This window comes from Giraffa tippelskirchi, chromosome 9 (assembly GCF_054371585.1).
Source record: "Giraffa tippelskirchi isolate mGirTip1 chromosome 9, T2T-mGirTip1v1.2.pri, whole genome shotgun sequence".
NCBI classification, from domain to species: Eukaryota; Metazoa; Chordata; class Mammalia; order Artiodactyla; family Giraffidae; genus Giraffa; species Giraffa tippelskirchi.
The window spans coordinates 35,957,932-35,976,785 of NC_137283.1; the positions used below are offsets into that span (position 1 = coordinate 35,957,932).

General features: G+C 45.1%; 1 protein-coding gene across 1 annotated transcript in view; it reads right to left on the reverse strand.

Moving 5' to 3' along the window:
- Positions 1–18,854, reverse strand: part of ATXN7 (ataxin 7) — a 139,499-nt gene that overhangs the window by 2,411 nt on the left and 118,234 nt on the right. The window contains exons 17-22 of the mRNA XM_081524522.1: positions 17,894–17,964; positions 16,967–17,094; positions 1,988–2,078; positions 1,246–1,387; positions 830–949; positions 314–453 (exon numbers count right to left, since the gene is read on the reverse strand). The gene's annotated coding sequence lies outside the window, so the exon portion shown is untranslated. The remainder of the gene's footprint in view (positions 1–313; positions 454–829; positions 950–1,245; positions 1,388–1,987; positions 2,079–16,966; positions 17,095–17,893; positions 17,965–18,854) is intronic.

Here is an 18,854-nt window from a genome sequence, read left to right on the forward strand (position 1 = left end):
ATGTCACATTTACATCATTTGAATCTTTGGTTTATGGTATAATACTTACAGAGACTACTTGAGTTCAAGTCCCGACTCTTCAATAAAACAAAGGTAAGCGATGACATTAAAACATACAGGCAAATGGAATCTTTTTTCCCAGTTATAAACTTAGTGAATCAGATGGGGTTAAGTGCTATGGAAAAAGAAACCTAAAACCCGGTAAAGGTGGCAGTGGAATGAGTAGGGCATGAAGAGCTAGCTCTCTGCTATCGGGTGTCATAGAAGCCTCTCCAGTGAGGCTTTCGGCAGAGGAACAGCCAGACTGACTTACCTTGTAAGTGTCAGCAGGGCGCAGAGCTGGCTACTCTGCCTGTGGAGACAGCCGGATTCGCTGAGAGCATCCAGGCTTGCTCAAGGGTCATCTTGATAAGAGCAGTTTTGCTAGAGCAAGAGAATTGAAATGGCCTTTTACTGTAAAAGCAAGGGGAGAGAAGCATGAGGTCTTCTTCCTTTTTCTGAAGAGAGCATATTTCCATGCTGATGTGAATGATTTACTAACATACTAGAAAACACATGATCTCAATGGATGTATAATCTGTTGAAAATACTCTGAAACAATTCAACAGTCATTCTTGATTGAAAACTTGAGTTAAGCTATGAGTACAATTTGGGAAAGCAAAACCCTCTTACAAGTGAGGTATTTAGTGGCAAAGCATTAGAAGCATTGCCTTAGAAGTCACAATAGTGGGAGAGTGACCGCTGACTGCGAGGTTACTAACATGCTTCCTTATAAACCTTACCAACAGTGATCACTGTAATTTCTTAAAGAAACTGGGAATATAAGTACCCTTAACAAAATCCATAACCGTAGGAATCATTGCTGTCCGTTAAGTCCGACAAAGGCATCACTCACTGTGTTCCTTCTGTAGGATTCTGTTTTCAGCCAGTTACCTCACTGCAGTTCATGCTAGAAGGGAAAAGTACCATTAAAATGTCAGTTTCTTAAAATAACTTTCCCTCAACTCCCCGCTGTAAAACCACCTAGACTGAACTGATCACAGAGCACAGCATTTCAGTTGAAATGTAGGCTGAATGTTGGCTTCTTTTTTTAAACCATTTTAGCCCTGCCGCCTAAAATTAGAGGGAGGGTAACAGGTAAGAGACACTAAATAAAAAAGAAAGAAATGCTATTCATTCCCAGTGCACGATGCACGATGGGGAAGCTGAACACCAAGCCTGCAGGTAAATGTCTAGGGAACTTGCCTTAGGATGCATAAGCAATACGATTCTGATGTGAGGGAGTCCAGGTTTTCGAGGCCATACAGTATAGGACAGATAGATGGCCCCGGACACTGCAGCTAGATCCAAACTCTGATCTCTGCTCGCTCCATGCTGGTATCTGATGCTGAAAGAAAAGACTTCCTTCAGCTCCATGGTTGTACACTGCAGTAGAAAATCAAGCTTATTATGAAGTTCATCTACATAAAACATTACAAACTGTGAAGCGGTACACTCAAACATGTATTTCTTAGTGCATTAGTACAAGCGTTAGTAGAAACCTACCGTCACATAGTTGCCTGGGCCACTTAAGTCACATTTTATATTCCAAACTGAGGATTTTTTGACCTCACTGATGTTTTTCACTTATGTTTGTTATGTACTAAGATTACACAGAATGATTTTGAGCCTTGCTTCTCTGGTTTTTGACCAGTGAGAGTTATTTTAAATTTGATTGAAGGCTCAGAAACCCAAAGCAACTCATGCCAAAGGAAGCTTCCAGAAGCTACCAGCTTGCAGACTGGTCAACTACAGGCTACAACTGTCACCTACTCCCTCCCTCCACCCAATAAATTTTTGGGAAAAAAATGCATGGTTGCCATATCTAGCTTTGCTGTAATACAGATCAGGGTACTGCTGGGCTCCCGTTCCCAGTCCAGGCAGATGGCTACATCTGCTCCAGAGGGCTCGGTCCTGTCCGCCTGCCCTGTTAGCTTCTACTACTTACCTGGCCCCACGGCTGTTGGGAGTTTCTTGTCCAGGTCATACATCTGTCTGTATTGGATACCTGGGGCTGATGGGAAGCAGATTCTGTTAATCTAGGAAAAGCCATTCAAAGAATTAAAGTCTTAATTTTGAGGTTTTACTCATCAAGGGTACACATCCCAATACAAAAATAAGATTATCATCAAATGATAGTTTCCTTTGCTAAGGGATAGAAGAGTTGTGTTTGGTCCCTTTTCAATACTGGTAAGCGTTTTCCTTTTGGTCAATGTTTTTAATCAAACCTGGAAACTTCTCACTTTTATAAACCATAATCTCATTCATAATGCACTCTTCAAGAATAAATGCATCACTGGGATGAACAATCTTACGAATATTTAACTTTCAAGATGTTTATTGCAAAATGGAGTCTTAAAGCAAATTCACATCAAAATGACATGACACCCACCTGGACTTCCGAATACATTGTAGACTTGGTGTTGGAGTATCAGATTCCAATGACAAAGTCAGTCACTGAATAGTCTTACCACACAACAGTAAAATTTAATCTTCCATACAATAGCATAGAAGATTTTGGCATCGGACTTTCTTAGAATAACACTGCAATGGAATAACTAAGAAAAATGTTTTGAGAAAGAAGAGCTGTAGATGAAATTTTAACTTACTACTAGTCTTTTAGGAAAGGAAATACTGTCAAAAACTGTTATTAACTTTCTGGTGAAACTATTTGCATGGCAGGAATAGAGATGCAGAGGGAGAGAACATGCTTGTGAAAACGAGGGGAGGGGAGGATGGAACGAACTGAGACAGGAGCACTGACACACGTAAGTCTGCCGGGTGTAACACAGGTCGCGGGGAGCTGCAGTGTAACAGGGAGCTCAGCTCAGCGCTCGGTGATTTCCGAGAGGGGAGGGAGGGGATATGTGTAGACTTATAGCTCTTCCCCTGTTGTGGAAAAACTAACACAACGTTGTAAAGCAACAATACTCCAGTAAGTTTTTTTAAAAAAGCAAAAACAACACAACTAACGAGGACAAACCTTAACATTTCTCAAAAGGAAAAATGAGTGGAGGACAAAAAAGACTTAATTATTACTATTAGACTAATACAAATGAAAACACTGAGGTATCTCACCTCATGCCAACCAGTCAAGCCAAAGAGGGCACGGAGAAAAAGAAACGCTGCTACCCTGTTTTCAGGGAATGTAACCTGCTGACAGAAGGAAAAAAAAAAACAGTATGGAGATTCTTAAACTAAACATGGGTCTACCACAAAATCTGGCTTTCTCACTCCTGGTTTCTCTTGAGTCTCTCCAAGTTAACAAACGTGATTCCAGATGACACCTACAGAGCCACTGCAGCGATGTGTCTCACCAGCCCCCTCTGCAAGCCCCCCAGAGTTCATGGTCAGAGATGTACGGATAAACATGGTAAAGACACATGTGTGTACAGAACATATATACATACACACACACAAATATATACACACTGGAATATGACCTACCAATCAGAAAGCATGAAAAATGCCTTTTCCAATGACGGGAATGATCGTAAGTGACCATCCTGTGATGATCTTAGGAACAGGAAGTCAGACAGAGAAGGACCGATACCCTATGAAAACTCCTATGTGCAGAATCTAAAAACGGGTACCAGTGAACACATTTACAAACCGAGTTTTCTAAATTACAAGGTTGGGATTAACAGCACAGTCTTACGCATAGAACATGTGGGGTTCCCACGGATAGTCTCCTAAGCATCTCCCTACCTAACACAGCATCCCCAGCGTGGCACTTCGGGTAGCCTTCAAATCTGTGTATGGGGTGCAGGATAAGGGGAAAGATAATGAGACAGAAGCCCTGGCACATTGCACTCTTAACAAGTGCAGAACTTTTGTAGGTTGTAGGGGTCCAGTTGTCAAGAACAAGAGCAGGGCCTGAGGTGATGCCGCCTCCTCGTGGACACTTCCTGGAACAACAACAAAACCGCATGCACCTTCAAGTGTCTATTTTCAGATGGGTGGATAAACACAGTAAACAAACATAATCACACATATAAATGCATATACACACTCATGCATATACAGATACTCCCTGGAATAACATGGAAATCAAAAAGCATGAAAACTGTCTTTTCCAGCAACAAGAACAGATATACTGATGAATATCCTAAGGGAAGGCAGGCAGAGAGGACCAACAGCCTAAGAAAACTCTATTTGGTATCTAAATGTTGATATCAATGAATACATTTCTCAACCGAGTTTTGTAAATTAGGAATTTGGGATTCACAGAGGGACGGTGATATATACGTACAACAAATAATCCATAAAGACCAAGCATATAGCACAGGCAGTTCTGCTCAGCAGCATTTAACTACCTTCAGGGCAGGACAATTCCAAGAGGAAGACATAGATGTGGAAGTGAATCACATGGCTGTACACTACACGCAAAACAAATGGACACTGGAAATGAACTGTATCCACCACACAAGAAAGATTAACTTTCAAAAGAAACCAAATGTGAAGAGTATTCCCCTCAGGCCTAGGGTCCCCGGACTACTCTCACAGCCCGGGAGCCTGAGCAGCCTTGGGACTCAAGGCCAGTAAGCTGAATGGAGGGAACTTGAGAGGATGCACCAAAACCACACCCTCCTTGGGCCTAGAGGGCCTGGACCACAGGGATGGGACCCCACTCCCCAGTGCAGGGAGGCTGCCCCACAGCTCAACCAAGCCGAGTAGGCCCCCCAAAAAGGTGGACCCTCTAGGCTGAGAGCTCTGAATAGGCACCTGTTCTTCAGTCTCCCCCATGCGGGTTCCCACCATAGCATCTTGCCTCGGCATCTCCACACCAGACTACCACGGCATCCCCAGCATCACCTTTGTTGCTGGCTTGGGATTTGTCTGGGGTGGTGCAGATAAAGGGGAAGATATAAGGAAAACGAGTTCTGGCACATTCCACTGTCATCTACAACCCAGGAAAACGACTTTGCTCTAAGGCTCTGAATGCCAAGAAATCCTCAAGTGGGGCTGAGAAAGTGCTGCCGCCTTGTGGACACTTCTGGTAACAACAGTTGAAAACTAGTGCTTCGGAGCACTTGAAATTCACAAAGCCTGTGTGGGGTTGTAGGGACATCTCTCAAGCAGTGTGCTGGGGTGGGTAATCGGAGAGCATATCAAAACACAGGGAACATTCAAGAAGACAATCTCAAGGGTCACTTTAAGGCACATTGTTTTTTTTTTTAATTTTTATTTTATTTGGACCGCACAGGAAACAGGCTCCACACTGCTAATTATTTAATAGAGAACTGCTAATCAAAACCATAAATAGGTAAAACCTCCCACCACTCAAAACAGTCATTCACAAAAACACTACCAACAATAAATGATGGAGAGGGCCTTCAGAAACCAGAACCCTCCCACATTTGCTTCAGGTAACGTCAACTGGGGACAGCCAGAACATAGAACAGGAGGGAGCTTCCTTCAAAAACTAAATAGGAGCTACCACAGTATCTGGCCATCTCAGTGCTGGGACTGCAGGTGGAGAACAGATCATCCAAAAAAGACATTGCTCTCTGCACCAATATTGATCACAAGCTGAGACTACATGCACACCTAGAGGTCATCTTCAGAGATGGGTGATAAATACGTGGTACACACACAGACACAATCATATACATGTATACACACATACACATCCATATACATATATTCACTGGCATATGATGCAGCAATCAAACAGCATGCAATACATCCTTGCAGCAAATGAATGGACATGCTGATCCTAAGTGAAGCATGTCAGAGAAGGAACAATTGCCTCAGAAAATTCCATTGGGTATGATCTAAAAACTGATACCAATGCACACATGTATCAACCAAGTTTGTACATTAGAAGCTTGGGATTAACATACGGACCGTCATATACATACAATAAATAATCCACAAGGACCTACCATGTAGCAGAAGGAATTCTACTCAGCAGTCTCTAACTACCTACAGGGCAGAACAATTCCAAGAGGAGTACATAAATGTACAAGTGAATTAGGTGGCTGTATATCCAAAACAAACATGACACCGGAAAAGACTTGTATCCACCATGCAAGAAAAATTAACTTTCAAATAAAACCAAATATTAACAGTATTCCCCTCAGTCCTGGGGTCACTGGACTCTCTCACACCCCAGGAGCCTGAGCACCCTTGGGACTCAACGCTGTACTGAACCACACCCCAGGAGCCTGAGCACCCTTGGGACTCAAGGCTGTACTGAACTGGAGCTGAGGCAGCTGGGGAGGGTGCACCAAAACAAAGCCCTGCTTGAACCTGGAGTGGCTGGTCCCTGGGGGATGGGACCCCATGCTCCAGATCCAGGTGGGCTACCCCACAGCTCACTCAAGCACAGTACGCCGAGAACAGTGGACCCTCCTCGCTGAGAGAGCTTTGAATAGGCATCTGGTCTCCAGTCTCCTCAAGATGGGTTCCCACAACAGTTTCTTACCACGGCATTTCCCCACCTGACTTCCATGGCATCCCCAGCATCGCCTTCTTTGGAGGCCTGGGATTTGTCTGGGTGGTGCAGATAAGGGGGAAGATATAATGACACCTGAGCCCTAGCACATTCCACTCTCATCTACATCCAGGAAACACGACTTTTCTCTATCGCTCTGGTCGCCAGGAAAACCCCATATGAGCCTGAGAAAGTGCTGCCCCCTTATGGACACTTCTGGTAACAACAGCTTAGAAATCTGCTTTCGAGCATTTCAAATTCACCAAGTCTGCAGGGCTGTTGGGACACCTCTTAAGCAATGTGCTGGGGTTGGTAATTGGAGAGCATATCAAATCTCAGGGAAGTTTCAAGAAGACAATTTCAAGGGGTTACTTTAAGACACATGAGTATGGTTTTTCTTTTTTTTTTTTATCGAAAGGACAGGAAACAGGGCTTCAAATCGCTAATGAATAAAGAACTGCAATCAAAACTATGAGGTACCATCTCCCACCACTCAGAACAGTCATTAAACAAAAAGACTACCGACAATAAATGCTGCAGAGGGCCTGGAGAAACCAGAACGGTCGCACACTTGCTTCGGGTAATGTCAACTGGGAACAGCCAGGACACAGAACAGCAGGGAGCTTCCTTCAAAACCTAAATAGGAGCTACCACAGTATCTTGCCTTTGCAATGCTGGGACTCTGCAGCTGGAAAACATATCATCCAAAAAGACACCTACACCCCTGTGTTCACTGCAACAATATTTATCACAGGCCAAGACTGCATGCATACAGAGTCCATTTTCAGAGAGGAGGATAAACACGTGGCACACACACACACACACACATAACACAGACATCCGTATACACGTATTCACTGGCATATGGCACCACGGTCAAAAAGTATGCAAAATGTCTTTTCCAGCAACATGAACAGAGATGCTGGTGATAGGCGAAGCAACTCAGAGAAGAAACAATTGCCTCAGTAAACTCCACTGGCTACAATCTAAAAACAGATACCAACACCCATTTATCAACCGAGTTTTGTAATTAGAAGCTTGGGATTACCATGGGGACACTCATATACATACCAATAAATAATGCACAAGGACCTCAGGTATAGCAGAGGGAATTTTACTCAGCTGCCTCTACCTACCTACAGGGCAAAACAATCCCAAGAAGACACATATGTATAAGGGAATCAGGTGTCTGTACATCCTAACCAAAGGCAACACTGGTAATGATTCGTATCCACCACACTAGAAGACAACTTTCAAAGAAACCAAAGACGAACATTAGTCCCCTCAGTCCAGGGGCCCTTGGGCACGCTCTTAGCCCAGGAGCCTGAGCACCCTTGGGACCCAAGGCAGGACTGAGCTGGAGCTGAGGCAGCTGGGGAGGGCGTACCAAAAGGAAGCCCTCCTCAGACCTGGAGTGCCTGGCCCATGGAGGACAGGACCCCACGCTCAAGATCCAGGCAGCCCGTCCCACAGCTCAACCAAGCCTCATATGCCCCCAAAATGGTGGACCCTCTAGGTAGAGAGCGCTCTGAACAGGCACGTGGTCCCGTCTCCCGGATGTGGGATCCCACCACAGCCTCTGACCTCCGCATCTCCCCACCAGCTGCTGCTGCTAAGTCGCTTCAGTCGTGTCCGACTCTGTGCGACCCCATAGACAGCAGCCCACCAGGCTCCGCCGTCCCTGGGATTCTCCAGGCAAGAACACTGGAGTGGGTTGCCATTTCCTTCTCCAGTGCATGAGAGTGAAAAGTGAAAGTGAAGTCGCTCAGTCGTGTCCTACTCTTCGGGACCCCATGCACTGAAGCCTGCCAGGCTCCTCCGTCCATGGGATTTTCCAGGCAAGAGTACTGGAGTGGGGTGCCATTGCCTTCTCCCCACCTGACTACCACTCATCCCAGGCACTGCTTCTGTGTAGGCTTGGGATTTCACTGGGGTGTGCAGATAAGGGGGAAGACATAAAGAGATTCGAGCCCTAGCAAGTTCCACTCTCATTTATAACCAGGGAATGCGACTTTTCGCTAGGACCCTGGTTCCCAGGAAAACCTCAAATGGGCCTGAGAAAGTGCTGCCACCTTGTGGACACTTCTCATAACAACAGCTTAAAATCCAAGCTTTCCAGCACTTCAAATACGCACTCCTCTCACACACTACCAAGTAATGCTCAAAATTCTCCAAGCCAGGCTTCAACAGTATGTGAACCAAGAAATTCCAGATGTTCAAGCTGGATTTAGAAAAGGCAGAGGAACCAGAGACCAAATTGCCAACATCCGTTGGATCATAGAAAAAGCAAGAGAACTAAAGAAAAACATCTACTTCTGCGTTATTGACTACGCCAATGCCTTTGGGTGGATCACAACAAACTGTGGACAATTCTTAAAGAAATGGGAATACCAGACCATTAACTGCTTAATGCTTCCTGAGAAATCTGTATGCAGGTCAAGAAGCAACAGTTAGAACCAGACATGGAACAATGGATTGGTTCCAAATTGGGAAAGGAATACATCAAGGCTATATATTATCACCCTGTTTATTTAACTTATATGCAGAGTACATCATGTGAAATGCCGGGGTGGATGAAGCACAAGCTGGAATCAAGATTGCCAGGAGAAATATCAATAACCTCAGATATGCAGATGACATCATCCTGATGGCAGAAAGTGAAGAGGAACTAAAGAGCCTCTTAATGAAAGTGAAAGAGGAGAGGGAAAAGCTAGCTTAAAACTCAACATTCAGAAAACCAAGATCATGGCATCTGGTCCCATCACTTCATGGCAAATAGATGGGGAAACAATGGAAACAGTGTCAGACTTTATTTTCTTGGGCTCTAAAATCACTGCAGATGGTGACTGCAGCCATGAAATTAAAAGATGCTTACTCCTTGGAAGGAAAGTTATGACCAACCTAGACAGCATATTAAAAAGCAGAGACATTACTTTGCCAACAAAGGTCCGTTAGTTAAAGCTATGGTTTTTCCAGTAGTCAGGTATGGATGTGAGAGTCGGATCATAAAGAATGCTGAGCGTCGAAGAATTGATACTTTTGAACTGTGGTGTTCAAGAAGACTCTTGAGAGTCTCTTGGACTGCAAGGAGATCCAACCAGTCCATCCTAAAGGAAATCAGTCCTAAATATTCATTGGAAGGATGGATGCTGAAGCTGAAACTCCAATACTTTGGCCACCTGATGTGAAGAACTGACTCATCTGAAAAGATCCTGATGCTGGGAAAGATTGAAGGCAGGAGAAGGGGGCGGCGGAGGATGAGATGGTTGGATGGCATCAGTGACTCGATGGACATGAGCTTGAGCAGGCTCTGGGAATTGGCGATGGACAGGGAAGCCTGCCATGCTGCAGTCCATGGGGTTGCAAAGAGTTGGACACAGCTGAGCGACTGAAATGAACTGGGGGCTGTAGGGACCCCTCTCCTGAAGCAGTGTGCTGGGTGGGTAATCAGAGAGATTATCAAAACAAAGGGATCCTTCACGAAGACAATCCCAAGAAACCACTTTAAGGCATATTAATGTTTCTTTTTTTTTCTTTTGCTTGGAAAGCACAGGATACAGGCTCCAGATTGCTAATTAACAGAGAACCACACACCAAAACTATTAATCAGGTACCACCTCCCACGACTCAGAATGCTCATTCACTAAAAGACTACAGACAAAGCTGGAGAGGACCTGAAGAAACCACAATCCTCAACATTTGCTTTGGGAATTGTCAACTGGAGAAAGCCAGGAGGGACAGAACAGGAGGGAGCTTCTGTCAAACATTTAACAGGACCTACCATGTTATGTATTCTTCTCAACGCTGGGACTCTGCAGGTGGAGAACATATCACCCACAAAGACACCTACACTCCAGTGTTCACTGCACCAATATTTATCACAGGCCAGGACTGCATGCCCAGACAGTGTCCATTTTCAGAGATGGATGGATAAACATGTGGCACACACACAAACATACACAGACACACACACATCCTTATTCATATATTCACTGGCATATGACACAGCAATCAAAAAGCATGCAAAATGCCTTTTCCAGCAACATGAACGGACAAGCTGATGATCTTAAGGAAAGCTAGTCAGAGCAGGAACAACTGCCTAACAAAACTTACATTGAGTACAATCTAAAAGTTCATACCTATGACCACATTTATCAACTGAGTTTTATAAAGTAGAAGCTTGATATTAAAGGAGTGACAGTCATATACATACAATAAAAATGTGCAAGGACCCAGCATAGAGCAGAGGGAATTCTACTCAGCAGCCTCTACCTACAGGGCAAAACAGCCCCAAGAGGAAGACATCTATGTGTGAGTGAATCAGGTGGCTGTACACCCAAAACAAACACAACACTGGAAACGAACTGTATCCACCAGGCAAGAAACATTAACTTTCAAAAGAAACCAAATGTGAACAGTTTTCCACTCAGTCCTGGGGTCCCTGGGCACCCTCACAGCCCCGGAGCCTGAGTAGCCTTGGGACCCAAGACTGGACTGGGCTGGAGCTGAGGCAGCTGGGGAGGATGTACCAAAAAGAAGTCCCCTGGACACCCCGGTCCATGGGGCATGGGCCCCCATGCTCCAGATCCAGGCGGGCCGTCCCACAGCTCAACCAAGTCTAGTACGCCCAAAAAAGGTAGACCCTCTTGGCAGAGAGAGCTCCGAATGGGCACCTCGTCTCCAGTCTCCCCGAGGTGGATACCCACCACAGCCTCTTACACCTCGGATCTCCCCACCTGACTACCACAGCATGCCCAGCATCGTGTTCTGTGCAGGCTTGGAATTTGTCTGCGGTGGTGCAGATAAGGAGAAGATGTAGAGAGACCCAGGCCCTGGCCCATTCCACTCATCCACAACCCAGGAACATAACTTTTCTCTAGGGCTCTGGGTGCCAGGAAAACATCAAATGGTCCTGACAAAGTGCTGCCTCCTTGTGGACACTTCTAGTAACAACAGCTTAAGAAGAAATGCTTCGGAGCATTTCAAATTCACAAATTTTGAAATGTGGGGCTGTAGGGACACCTCTCCTGAAACAATGTTTTGCAGTGGATAATTGGAGAGCATATCAAAACAAAGGGAACCGTCAAGAAGACAATCTCAAGAGGTCACTTTAAGGCACAATAGTGTTTTTGTTTGTTTGCTTGTTTGTTTGGAAAGAACAAGAAACAGGCTCCAGATCATTAATTAGTAGAGAATTGCACATCAAAATCATAATGAGGTACCACCTCCCACCACTCACAATGGTCATTCAAAAAACCACTACCGACAAAAAGTGTTGAGGAGGGCCTGGAGAAACCAGAACCCTCCCATGTTTGCTTCGGGAAAGATCAACTGGGGACCGCAAGGACAAAGAACCGGAGGGAGCTCCCTTCAGACAGTAAATAGGAGCTACGACACTATCTATCCTTCTCCACGCTGGGACTCTGCAGGTGGAGAACAGATCATCCGATAAGATACCTACACTCCAGTGTCCACCGCACCAATATTTATCACAGCCCAAGACTGCAAGCACACACAGAGTCCATTTTCAGAGATGGCTAGATTAAACACGTGGTACACATACAAATACATACACACACATATTCATATACACATATTCACTGGCATATGACACAGCAATCAAAAAATATGCAAAATACCTTTTCCAGCAAGATGAACAGATGTTCTGATGATCCTAATGGTAGCTAGTCAGACAAGGAACAATTGCCTAAGAAAACTTCACTGGGTACAGTGAGAAAGTTGATACCAATGATCACATTTATCAACCAAGTTTTATAAATTACAAGCTTGGGATTGATAGAGGGACAGTCACATACATACAATAAAAAATGCACAAGGACCTAGCATATTGCACACAGGTTTCTACTCTGCAGCCTCTATCTACCTACCCAGAAAAACAGTTCCAAGAGCAAGACATTTATGCACAAGTGAATCTGGTGGCTGTACACCCAAAAGAAACAGGACACTGCAAACGAACTGCATCCACCATGCAAGAAGCATTAACTTTCAAAAGAAACCAAATATGAACAGTATTCTACCCAGTTCAGGGGCCCCTGGGCTCTCACAGCCCAGTAGCCTGAGCACCCCTGGGACCCAAGGCCGGACTGGGCTGGAGCTGAGGTACCTGGGGACAGTGTACCAAAAGGAAGCCCTCCTCAAACCTGGAGTGCCTGGGCCACGGGGAAGGGACTCCACGCTAGAGATCCAGGCAGTCTGTCCCACAGCTCAACCAAGCCTAGTACACCACAAAAAAGGTGGACCCTCTAGGCAAAGAGAGCGCCAAATAGGCTGTTGGTTCCAGTCTCCCTGAGAGGGGTTCCCACCACAGCCTCTTACCTCGGCATGTCCCTAAGTAGCTACCACAGCATCCCCAGCATTGCCTTCTTTGCAGGCTTGGGATTTGTCTGGGGTGGTACAGATAAAGGGGAAGATGTAAGGAGACTCAGGCCCTGGCACATTCCACTCATCTACAACCCAGAAACACAACTTGTCTCTAGGGCTCTGGTTGCCAGTGAAAGTTGCTCAGTCATGACTGACTCTTTGTGACCCCATGGGCTATACAGTCCATGGAATTCTCCAGGCCAGAATACTGGAGTGGGTAGCCTTTCCCTTTTCCAGGGGATATTCCCAACCCAGGGATCAAACCCAGGTCTCCCGCATTGCAAGCAGATTCTTTACCAGCTGAGCCATAAGGGAAGTGGTCCACAAGGCGGCAGGCCTTCCAAGGGGCCTGAGAAAGTGCTGCCGCCTTGTGGGCACTTCTGGTAACAACAGCTTAGAAATCTGTTTTGGAGCACTTCAAATTCACAAAGCTTGTGGAGCTGTAGGGATCCCTTTCCTCAAGCAATGTGCTGTGGTGGGTAATCGGAGAGCATATCAAAACAAAGGGAACCTTCAAGAAGACAATCTCAAGAGGTCACTTTAAAGCACAGGAAACAAGCTCCAGATCGCTCATTAATGGAGAACTGCACATCAAAACTATAATGAGGTACCACCTCCTACCACTCACAACAGTCATTCACAAAAACAGCACCAATAATAAATGCTGCAGAGGGCCTGGAGAAACCAGACGCTTGCACATTTTCTTTGGGTAACAACAACTGGAAACAGTCAGGACACAGCACAGGAGGGAGCTTCCTTCAAAAACTAAATAGGAGCTACCATAATCTCTGGCCTTCTCAATGCTAGGCCTCTGCAGGTGGAGAACAGACCATCTGATAAGACACCTATGCTCCAGTGTTCACTGCACCGATATTTATCACAGCCCAGGACTGCATTACTTTGCCAACAAAGGTCCGTCTAGGCAAACCTATGGTTTTTCCAGTAGTCAGGTATGGATGTGAGAGTTGGGCTATAAAGCAAGCTGAGCGCTGAAGAACTGATGCTTTTGAACTGTGGTGTTGGAGAAGACTCTTGAGAGTCCCTTGGACACCAAGGAGATCCAACCAGTCCATCCTAAAGGAAATCAATCCTGAATACTCATTGAAAGCACTGATGCTGAAGCTGCAACTCCAGTACTCTGGCCACCTGATGTGAAGAACTGACTCATTTGAAAAGACCCTGATGCTGGGAAAGATCGAAGGCAGGAGGAGAAGGAGACGACAGAGGATAAGATGGTTGGATGGCATCACCAACTCGATGGACATGAGTTTGAGCAAGCTCCAGGAGTTGGTGATGGACAGGGAAGCCTGGGGGGCTTCAGTCCATGGGGTCGCAAAGAGTCGGACACAACTGAGCAACTGAACTGAACTGAAGACTGCATGCACACACAGTGTCTGTTTTCAGAGATGGATAAACACATGGTACACACACATACACACACACACACACACACACACTCATGTATATATATTCACTGGCATATGATGCAGCAATCCAACAGTATGAAAAAAGTCTTTTCCAGCAACATGAACAGACATGCTGATGATGATCCTAAGGCAAGTCAGTCAGAGGACAGCTGTTTAACTCCACTGGGTACAATCTAAAAACTGATACCAATGAACATACTTATAAATTCAGTTTTGTAAATTAGGAAGTAGGGATTATCATATGGAGAGTCACATACATACAATAAATAATCCACAGGGACCTAGCCTTTAGCATAGGGAATTCTACTAAACAGCCTGTAATTACATACAGGTAAGAAGAATCCCACGAACACAACATATAGATATAAGTGAATCAGGTGGCTGTACACCTAAAACAAACACGACACTGGAAATGAACTGTATCCACCATGCAAGAAAAATTAACTTTCAAAACAAATCAAATTGAATGGTATTCCACTCAGGCCTGGGGAACCTGGGCTGCTTTCATACCACAGAAGCCTGAGCAGACTTGGGACCCAAGGCCAGACTGAGCTGCAGCTGAGGGAGCTGGGGACAATGTACCAAAAAGAAGCCCTCCTGGGACCTGGAGTGCCTGGTCCGTGGGGGATTGGACCCCACCCTCCAGATCCAGGCAGACTGTTCCACAGCTCAACCACAGTATGCATGGTATGTTCAAAAAACAGTGGACCCTCTAAGCTGAGAGAGCTCTGCATAGGCACGTGGTGTCCAGTCTCCCCGAGGTGGGTTCCCACCTCAGCCTCCTACCTCGGCATCTCCCCACCTGACTACCAGGGCCTCCCCAGCACTGCCTTCTGCGCAGGCTTGGGCTTTGTCTGAGGCTGATAAGGAGGAAGATGTAAGGAGGCCTGAGCCCTGGCACGTTCCACACTCATCTACAACCCAGGAACACGACTTTTCTTTAGGGTTCTGGGGCCAAGAAATCCGAAAGCGGCCTGAGAAAGTTATGCTGCCTCGTCTATCCTTCCCATAAGAACAACTTAAACACGAGTGTTTAGTAGCACTTCAGACTGCAAGGCCTTTGGGGTGTAAGGGTTTTCCTGGTGGCTCAGTGGGTAAAGAATTCGCCTGCAATTCCCGAGATGCGTGGGATGGGGGCTCCATTCCTGGGTCAGGATGATCCCCTGCAGGAGAGCAGGCGAACCACTCTAGTCTGTTTGTCTGCAGGGCTACGGTGCACAGGGTCACAGAGAGTTGGCCGTTACTGAAGTAACTGGGCACATGGGGTGTGACGGACATCCTTCCTCAAGCATGTCCTTGGGTAGATAACTGAAAACCAGCGCACAAGATGGTGAACCTTTAAGAGTTCAATTTATTGCAGATTGTTTTTTTTCCTTTCCTTTTATTTGGAAGGCATAGGAAAAGAGGCTCCAAGTCAGTTATCTTTGGAGAACTGCAAATTAAAACTGTAACAAAGTTTCACCTCCCACCACTCAGATTAGCCATCGTCAAAAAGACCACCAATATGAAATGTGAGAGATGGCCTGGAGAAAAGATAACCCTCTTTTGCCATTTCAAAGAATGTTGATTGGTAACAGCCATGATGGATAACGGGCTTCCCTCATGGCTCAGCTGGTAAACAATCTGTCTGCAATGCAGGAGACTTGGGTGTGATCCCTGGGTTGGGAAGATCTTCCCAACCCAGGGAAGATCTTCCCAACCCAGGGAAGATCTCCTGGAAAAGGGAAAGGCTACCCACTCCAGTATTCTGGCCTGGAGGATCCCATAGTCCATGGGTCGCAGAGTCAGACACGACTGACCGACTTCCACTTCTACTTACTTATGATGGGTAACAGTATAGAGCTTCCTTAAAGAACTAAAAATGGAGCTACAACATAATCCAGTCATCTCACTCCTGGGCCTCTCGGCGGAGAGAAAACATAATTCGAAAAGCCACATGCACCACAATATTCACTGCAGCAGTATTTACACTAGCCAAGACCTAGAACCAACCAAAGTGTCCATCTTCAGATGGTGGTATATATATACAATGGAGTATGACTAAGCCCTATAAAGGAATATAATAATCCCATTTGCAGCTACATGAATGCTATTGGAGATGATCATACTATGCGAAGTAATCCGAATGAGAAAGACAAGTAAAAGACTATATTATTCACATGAGCAATCTATAATATGGCACAAGTGACCCTATCTATAGAACAGAAACAGACTCACAGACATAGAGATTAGGTTTCCGGTTGCCAAGGTTGAGAGATGGGAGATGATGTAGTGAGGACTTGTGGTTAGGAGACGCAAAGTATTACATTCAGAATGAATAAACTCCAAGATCCTATTGTATAGCACAGGGAACTATATTCAGTCTGCTAGGATAAACCAAAACAGAAAAGATTACTTAAAAAAGAATGTATATGTGTAAAACTGAGTCACTCTGCTACACAGAGAGATTGGCACAACACTGTAAATGTACTATACTTCAATTTAAAAAAGGAAAAAAAGGTGCAATTTATAGATAAAACTATTGAACAAAAAAAAGGTGGGGATGATGTTTTTGATGATGATTAAGAGTTGACACTTGACATTGGTCCTTGATTTCAGGATAAAAAGACAGGGGGCTGTTATAATCCTGCATGTTCGTAATGCTCCAAAAACTCACAGTTGTTAATAACAAACCTCTTACCTTCAAAGCAGCTATGGGGAAATGAAGTTACATTCCTGTGTGAAAACATGAAATGCTCCAATAATCACTGGTTTTGGTTTTGAAGGCAGAGAGTCACAGGCGTACACTATTCTTCCGTTTTTGAAGACCTACAAACGATATGAGGAATGTGTGACACGCTGTTGGTGGGAACATAAACTGATACAGCCACTATGGGGAACAATATGGAGAGACCTTTAAAAACTAGGAATAAAACTACCATATGACCAAGAAATCTCACTACTGGGCATATACTCTGAGAAGACCCCAATGTTCATTACAGCACTATTTACAATAGCCAGGACATGGAAGCAACCTAGATGTCCCAATGGATAAAGAAGGGGTGGCACATACATACAATGGGATATTACTCAGTCATAAAAGGGAATGCATTTGGGTCAGTTCTAGTGACGTGGATGAATGTAGAGCCTATGACATACAGTAGTGAGTCAGAAAGAGAAAAACAAATAGCATATATTAATGCATATATGTGAAATCTAGAAAGATAGTACTGATGAACCTATTTGGGCAGCAATGGAGATGCAGACATAGAGAACAGACTTGTGGACACAGTGCGGGAAGAAGAGGGGGGGACGGATCGAGAGAGCAGTACTGAAACATATACGTTAGCATATGTAAAAGAGAGAGCCGGTGGGAATTTGCTGTATAATGCGGGGAACTCAAGCTTGTGGTCTGTGACAACCTAGAGGGGTGGGATGGGGTGGGAGGGAGGTCCAAGAGGGAAGGGACATATGTATACCTTTGGCTGATTCATGTTGATATATGGCAGAAATCAACAGAACATTGTAAAGCAATTATCCTTCAATTAAAAATGCTTTGAAGAAGAGTGATAAAAAAATATACAGAATGCATGTCAGTTTAATCCAGGCCATTATAACCTTGAAGTACCTGGTCAGGAGGGAGGGTGACGTCCTGTCACTCAGAGATCTCTTGTAATGGCATCCTCCTCCCTGTGTAGACTGGGTGTAAGAAACAAAAGGTACGACTAGCTAGTGAATGAGTCAGCCTTCATTCCAGCAATTACCTATCAAATCCCGACACTGCCTTGTGGAAGTGATCACTTAGTCAACACTACCAATAGGTGGCGCCCTGACAACTGTACCAACCCTCTCTTTAGGAAGTTACCAGAGATCTGCTTTTCCCAAGAGTCTCTGCCATCAGTGGATTATTAGTACTGGTAAAACTCTATACTAGGTTTTTGAGGACTCTCAGTTCAGTTCAGTTCAGTGGCTCAGTCGTGTCCAACTCTTTGTGACACCATGAACCACAGCACGTCAGGCCTCCCTGTCCATCACCAACTCCCAGAGTCCACCCAAACCCATGTCCATTGAGTCGGTGATGCCATCCAACCATCTCATCTTCTGTCGTCCCCTTCTCCTCCTGCCCTCAATCTTTCCCAGCATCAGGGGATGCTGATGAGTCAGCTCGTTCAAATGAGTCAGCTCTTTCCATCAGGTGGCCAAAGTATTGGAGTTTCAGCTTCAACATCAGTCTTTCCAATGAATACCCAGGACTGATCTCCTTTAGGATGGACTGGTTGGATCTCCTTGCAGTCCAAGGGATTCTCAAGAGTCTTCTCCAACACCACAGTTCAAAAGCATTAATTCTTTGGTGCTTAGCTTTCTTTATAGTACAAATCTCACATCCATACATGACCATTGGAAAAACCACAGCGTTGACTAGACGGACCTTTGTTGACAAAGTAATGTCTCTGCTTTTTAATGTGCTGTCTAGGTTGGTCATAACTTCCCTTCCAAGGAGTAAGCATCTTTTAATTTCATGGCTGCAGTCACCATCTGCAGTGATTTTGAAGCACAAAAAAATAAAGTCAGCCACTGTTTCCCCATCT